Here is a 7,398-nt window from a genome sequence, read left to right as displayed (position 1 = left end):
CGGCGCGGCAAACCTGCCGGCGGCTCGGCGGCGGCGGCGGCGGGGCGGGTTGGCGGGCTGGGGCGGGGGGCTGTCTGTGCGCACGTGTGGCGGCAGGCGAGGCGGGCGGGCGTGGTGGGGGGGTGGGGGGGGCGGCGGGGGAGCGCGCAAGCACCAAGCGGCAGCAGCAAGCAGCAGCAGCAGCAAGCAGCACGGGCAGGGCAGGGTAGGGACTCGGCAGCACGCCGCCGGGATTCCCCTCTGCCGCCCGGCACGGAGCCGGCAGGGACGCCGCCGGGTCCTAGAGTCTCCCGCCTGCCTTTCCAGGCGCGGCAAACCTGCCGGCGGCTAGGCGGCGGGGGCAGGGGGGCGGGGGGGGGGGGTCGGTGTGTCGGCGGGCTGGGGCGGGGGGCTGTCTTTGCGCACGTGTGGCGGCAGGCGAGGCGGGCGGGGGGGGGGGGGGCGGCGGCGGGAAAGTGCGGGTTCTGCGTGTGTGCGTGTGCACACGCGTGTGGCAGCGGGCGGGGCGGGGCTGCACGAGTCGTGGCGGCGGGGGGGGGGGGCGGGCTCCGTGTGTGTGCGCGGCGGGGGAGCGCGGGGTGTGCGTGCGCGGCGGCGGGCGGGGTGGGCGTGGCTGCCCGCGTGTCTGGGCGCGTGCACGTGTGGCGGCGGGCGAGGGGTTCGGGCCGGGGGGCTGTCGGGGGGGTGGGTGGGGTGTGGGGGTGTGGGGATGGTGGTGTGTGCATGCGGCGGCGGGCGGGGAGGGACGGGGCGTTCGGGCCGGGGTCCCGTTTCGGGTTGCGTGCGCGCGCGCACGCGGGAAGAAACGAAAAGGGTTTGTAACGCTGTCCCTAACGCCGCCCTCTCTGTTACAGGCCGGGCCCTGTCAACGTCTGGCCTGCGCCCATGCCTTTCTGCGGGCAACACGCTCGGCTCGGCTGCCGGTCGCACCCGTCCCTGGGAAAGCAGCAGCAGCAAGCAGCAGCAGCAAGCAGCAGCAGCAGCAGCCGCGTGCCTCGGCCTGCGCAGAGAGCCAGGTCCCCAGGGTTGGCTCCGGCGGCCGGGCGGCAGGGCCCCGGCCCAGGGTGGCGGGGAGGCAGGCCGCACTCGTAACAAGGGGCCGTCGGCAGTCGCGTCGCCAGCGGGATGCGTTTGAGCGGTGAGTGCTGCCGAGAGGACGACGGGCCCGGCGGCCTCGGGGGAACGAACCGCGCAGGTGGGTGCGGTCCTTTGCGGCCCGGGCCTCGGGCCGGTCGGCCACGGGAGCTCCTCGTCTCTGAGGAGGCTCGGGCGAAGTTGGCTTGCGGCCGCAGGGCCCGTTAGGTCAGGCAGCCGACAGCCTGCGAGATTTTGGAGGCCGGCCGCGTCCTTTGAGAGGCCCTCTCGGGGCGGTAAGCCCCTCCCGGGTAACGTGGCCGGGGGGGGGAGCGCGCAAAAAAGTAAGCGTCCAGCGCGAACGAGTGGAGTGATGGCCCGGGCTTTTCTCCGCTCCGGCCAGGCCTCCGGGAGAAGGCGCGGAAGGCGGAAGGGGCTTTCGGCCCCCGGCGGAAAGCGGCTCGGCCCGACGCCCCGGGAGGCCGGGCCCCCGCAGGGACGGCGGCCCGGCGACCGCCCGACGCGGCCTGCGCCGGGAGGCACCCGATCAGGTACCGGGTTCACGGCCCAGGCCGACGGCGGGCCGGCAGGTAGGCCGCGCGCGCGCGCGGGCACGAAAGAAGGGTGCGGGGCGAACCAGTGACGGCCCCTGCTTTTCTCCGCTCCGGCCAGGCCTCCGGGAGAAGGCGCGGAAGGCGGAAGGGGCTTTCGGCCCCCGGCGGAAAGCGGCTCGGCCCGACGCCCCGGGAGGCCGGGCCCCCGCAGGGACGGCGGCCCGGCGACCGCCCGACGCGGCCTGCGCCGGGAGGCACCCGATCAGGTACCGGGTTCACGGCCCAGGCCGACGGCGGGCCGGCAGGTAGGCCGCGCGCGCGCGCGGGCACGAAAGAAGGGTGCGGGGCGAACCAGTGACGGCCCCTGCTTTTCTCCGCTCCGGCCAGGCCTCCGGGAGAAGGCGCGGAAGGCGGAAGGGGCTTTCGGCCCCCGGCGGAAAGCGGCTCGGCCCGACGCCCCGGGAGGCCGGGCCCCCGCAGGGACGGCGGCCCGGCGACCGCCCGACGCGGCCTGCGCCGGGAGGCACCCGATCAGGTACCGGGTTCACGGCCCAGGCCGACGGCGGGCCGGCAGGTAGGCCGCGCGCGCGCGCGGGCACGAAAGAAGGGTGCGGGGCGAACCAGTGACGGCCCCTGCTTTTCTCCGCTCCGGCCAGGCCTCCGGGAGAAGGCGCGGAAGGCGGAAGGGGCTTTCGGCCCCCGGCGGAAAGCGGCTCGGCCCGACGCCCCGGGAGGCCGGGCCCCCGCAGGGACGGCGGCCCGGCGACCGCCCGACGCGGCCTGCGCCGGGAGGCACCCGATCAGGTACCGGGTTCACGGCCCAGGCCGACGGCGGGCCGGCAGGTAGGCCGCGCGCGCGCGCGGGCACGAAAGAAGGGTGCGGGGCGAACCAGTGACGGCCCCTGCTTTTCTCCGCTCCGGCCAGGCCTCCGGGAGAAGGCGCGGAAGGCGGAAGGGGCTTTCGGCCCCCGGCGGAAAGCGGCTCGGCCCGACGCCCCGGGAGGCCGGGCCCCCGCAGGGACGGCGGCCCGGCGACCGCCCGACGCGGCCTGCGCCGGGAGGCACCCGATCAGGTACCGGGTTCACGGCCCAGGCCGACGGCGGGCCGGCAGGTAGGCCGCGCGCGGGCACGAAAGAAGGGTGCGGGGCGAACCAGTGACGGCCCCTGCTTTTCTCCGCTCCGGCCAGGCCTCCGGGAGAAGGCGCGGAAGGCGGAAGGGGCTTTCGGCCCCCGGCGGAAAGCGGCTCGGCCCGACGCCCCGGGAGGCCGGGCCCCCGCAGGGACGGCGGCCCGGCGACCGCCCGACGCGGCCTGCGCCGGGAGGCACCCGATCAGGTACCGGGTTCACGGCCCAGGCCGACGGCGGGCCGGCAGGTAGGCCGCGCGCGCGCGCGGGCACGAAAGAAGGGTGCGGGGCGAACCAGTGACGGCCCCTGCTTTTCTCCGCTCCGGCCAGGCCTCCGGGAGAAGGCGCGGAAGGCGGAAGGGGCTTTCGGCCCCCGGCGGAAAGCGGCTCGGCCCGACGCCCCGGGAGGCCGGGCCCCCGCAGGGACGGCGGCCCGGCGACTGCCCGACGCGGCCTTCCGCCGGGAGGCACCCGATCAGGTACCGGGTTCACGGCCCAGGCCGACGGCGGGCCGGCAGGTAGGCCGCGCTCCTAACAGGGGGCCGTCGGCGGTCGCGTGCGTCGCCAAGCGGGATGCGTTCGAGCGGTGAGTACTGCCGCGAAGACGGGCCCGGCGGCCTCGGGGGGGGGACGAACCGCGCAGGCGGGTGCGGTCCTTCGCGGCCCGGGCCTCGGGCCGGTCGGCCACGGGAGCTCCTCGTCTCTGAGGAGGCTCGGGCGAAGTCGGCCTGCGGCCGGCAGGGCCCGTTGGGCCTGGCGGCCGACCGACCTTCTCCGGAGGCCTGCGAGACCTCGGAGGCCGGCCGCGTCCTTTGCAGAGGCCCTCTCGGGGCGGAAGCCCCTCCCGGGAATCGCGCCGGGGGGGGGCTGCGGGGGGGGGGGGGAGGGGGGGGCGGTGCGGGGGGGCGCTATTAGCTGTATCGTTCGTAAGCGATTAACGGTTACGAAATTAATCGGTAAATAGTAAATAATAAAACGTAAACGGTATCACAGTTTATAATGAGTTGTGTAATTATTTATTTAGCGTCGCGGCGAGGCCACCAGCGGTAAAGTGCGTAGCAGACACGCTAACCGCCTGTCGCTAATTGATTAACCGAGGTATACGCCGACGGTTAAGTAAGTAACGGCGGGGGGGGGGGGGGGGAGGCCGCGGGCACCAACACAAATGAACAAACATACAAACAAAACAACAACAACAAAAAAAAACAGAAACAAAAACAAACCTGCAAAAAACAACAAAAACCCAAAAAGGAAAAACCCCCAGCCCTGCTCCACCACACAAAGGCAAACCCCTGATCCGGGCAGGGAGGCCACGTCTACCCGCGCTGTGGGCACGGAGGCCAGGTCTACCCGTGCTCCGGGCACTTGGGCTGCTGCCTGCGCCGCGGCTGACGGGTCTAACGGGCGGGGCCGCGGCGGACAGGTCTACCCGGCGGGGCCGCGGCGGACAGGTCTACCCGGCGGGCCCCGGCTGACAGGTCTACCCGGCGCGCCCGCGGCTGACAGGTCTACCCGCCCGGCCCCGGATGACAGGTCTACCCGCCCGGCCCGCGGCTGACAGGTCTACCCGCCCGGCCCCGGATGACAGGTCTACCCGCCCGGCCCCGGCTGACAGGTCTACCCGCCCGGCCCGCGGCTGACAGGTCTACCCGGCGCGCCCGCGGCTGACAGGTCTACCCGCCCGGCCCGCGGCTGACAGGTCTACCCGCCCGGCCCCGGCTGACAGGTCTACCCGGCGGGCCCCGGCTGACAGGTCTACCCGCCCGGCCGGGGCACTTGGGCTGCTGCCTGCGCTGCGGCTGACAGGTCTACCCGCCCGGCCCCGGCTGACAGGTCTACCCGCCCGGCCCCGGCTGACAGGTCTACCCGGCGCGCCCGCGGCTGACAGGTCTACCCGCCCGGCCCCGGCTGACAGGTCTACCCGCCCGGCCCGCGGCTGACAGGTCTACCCGCCCGGCCCGCGGCTGACAGGTCTACCCGGCGGGCCCGCGGGTGGCAGGTCTACCCGCCCGGCCGGGGCACTTGGGCTGCTGCCTGCGCTGCGGCTGACAGGTCTACCCGCCCGGCCCCGGCTGACAGGTCTACCCGCCCGGCCCCGGCTGACAGGTCTACCCGGCGCGCCCGCGGCTGACAGGTCTACCCGGCGCGCCCGCGGCTGACAGGTCTACCCGCCCGGCCCCGGCTGACAGGTCTACCCGGCGCGCCCGCGGCTGACAGGTCTACCCGCCCGGCCCCGGCTGACAGGTCTACCCGGCGCGCCCGCGGCTGACAGGTCTACCCGCCCGGCCCGCGGCTGACAGGTCTACCCGGCGCGCCCGCGGCTGACAGGTCTACCCGGCGCGCCCGCGGCTGACAGGTCTACCCGGCGCGCCCGCGGCTGACAGGTCTACCCGCCCGGCCGGGGCACTTGGGCTGCTGCCTGCGCTGCGGCTGACAGGTCTACCCGCCCGGCCCCGGATGACAGGTCTACCCGCCCGGCCCCGGCTGACAGGTCTACCCGGCGCGCCCGCGGCTGACAGGTCTACCCGGCGCGCCCGCGGCTGACAGGTCTACCCGCCCGGCCCCGGCTGACAGGTCTACCCGGCGCGCCCGCGGCTGACAGGTCTACCCGCCCGGCCCCGGCTGACAGGTCTACCCGGCGCGCCCGCGGCTGACAGGTCTACCCGCCCGGCCCGCGGCTGACAGGTCTACCCGGCGCGCCCGCGGCTGACAGGTCTACCCGGCGCGCCCGCGGCTGACAGGTCTACCCGGCGCGCCCGCGGCTGACAGGTCTACCCGCCCGGCCGGGGCACTTGGGCTGCTGCCTGCGCTGCGGCTGACAGGTCTACCCGCCCGGCCCCGGATGACAGGTCTACCCGCCCGGCCCCGGATGACAGGTCTACCCGGCGCGCCCGCGGCTGACAGGTCTACCCGGCGCGCCCGCGGCTGACAGGTCTACCCGCCCGGCCCCGGCTGACAGGTCTACCCGGCGCGCCCGCGGCTGACAGGTCTACCCGCCCGGCCCCGGCTGACAGGTCTACCCGGCGCGCCCGCGGCTGACAGGTCTACCCGCCCGGCCCGCGGCTGACAGGTCTACCCGGCGCGCCCGCGGCTGACAGGTCTACCCGGCGCGCCCGCGGCTGACAGGTCTACCCGGCGCGCCCGCGGCTGACAGGTCTACCCGCCCGGCCGGGGCACTTGGGCTGCTGCCTGCGCTGCGGCTGACAGGTCTACCCGCCCGGCCCCGGATGACAGGTCTACCCGCCCGGCCCCGGATGACAGGTCTACCCGGCGCGCCCGCGGCTGACAGGTCTACCCGGCGCGCCCGCGGCTGACAGGTCTACCCGCCCGGCCCCGGCTGACAGGTCTACCCGGCGCGCCCGCGGCTGACAGGTCTACCCGCCCGGCCCCGGCTGACAGGTCTACCCGGCGCGCCCGCGGCTGACAGGTCTACCCGCCCGGCCCGCGGCTGACAGGTCTACCCGGCGCGCCCGCGGCTGACAGGTCTACCCGGCGCGCCCGCGGCTGACAGGTCTACCCGGCGCGCCCGCGGCTGACAGGTCTACCCGCCCGGCCGGGGCACTTGGGCTGCTGCCTGCGCTGCGGCTGACAGGTCTACCCGCCCGGCCCCGGATGACAGGTCTACCCGCCCGGCCCCGGATGACAGGTCTACCCGGCGCGCCCGCGGCTGACAGGTCTACCCGGCGCGCCCGCGGCTGACAGGTCTACCCGCCCGGCCCCGGCTGACAGGTCTACCCGGCGCGCCCGCGGCTGACAGGTCTACCCGCCCGGCCCCGGCTGACAGGTCTACCCGGCGCGCCCGCGGCTGACAGGTCTACCCGCCCGGCCCGCGGCTGACAGGTCTACCCGGCGCGCCCGCGGCTGACAGGTCTACCCGGCGCGCCCGCGGCTGACAGGTCTACCCGGCGCGCCCGCGGCTGACAGGTCTACCCGCCCGGCCGGGGCACTTGGGCTGCTGCCTGCGCTGCGGCTGACAGGTCTACCCGCCCGGCCCCGGATGACAGGTCTACCCGCCCGGCCCCGGCTGACAGGTCTACCCGGCGCGCCCGCGGCTGACAGGTCTACCCGGCGCGCCCGCGGCTGACAGGTCTACCCGCCCGGCCCCGGCTGACAGGTCTACCCGCCCGGCCCGCGGCTGACAGGTCTACCCGCCCGGCCCCGGATGACAGGTCTACCCGCCCGGCCCCGGATGACAGGTCTACCCGGCGCGCCCGCGGCTGACAGGTCTACCCGGCGCGCCCGCGGCTGACAGGTCTACCCGCCCGGCCCGCGGCTGACAGGTCTACCCGCCCGGCCCCGGATGACAGGTCTACCCGCCCGGCCCGCGGCTGACAGGTCTACCCGGCGCGCCCGCGGCTGACAGGTCTACCCGCCCGGCCCGCGGCTGACAGGTCTACCCGCCCGGCCCGCGGCTGACAGGTCTACCCGCCCGGCCCCGGATGACAGGTCTACCCGCCCGGCCCGCGGCTGACAGGTCTACCCGGCGCGCCCGCGGCTGACAGGTCTACCCGCCCGGCCCGCGGCTGACAGGTCTACCCGCCCGGCCCCGGATGACAGGTCTACCCGCCCGGCCCGCGGCTGACAGGTCTACCCGCCCGGCCCGCGGCTGACAGGTCTACCCGCCCGGCCCGCGGCTGGCAGGT

The sequence above is a fragment of the Pelecanus crispus genome, unplaced genomic scaffold, assembly GCF_030463565.1.
Source record: "Pelecanus crispus isolate bPelCri1 unplaced genomic scaffold, bPelCri1.pri SCAFFOLD_125, whole genome shotgun sequence".
NCBI classification, from domain to species: Eukaryota; Metazoa; Chordata; class Aves; order Pelecaniformes; family Pelecanidae; genus Pelecanus; species Pelecanus crispus.
The sequence above is the reverse complement of the archived record's forward strand: the minus strand, read 5'-3'. Positions refer to the sequence as shown.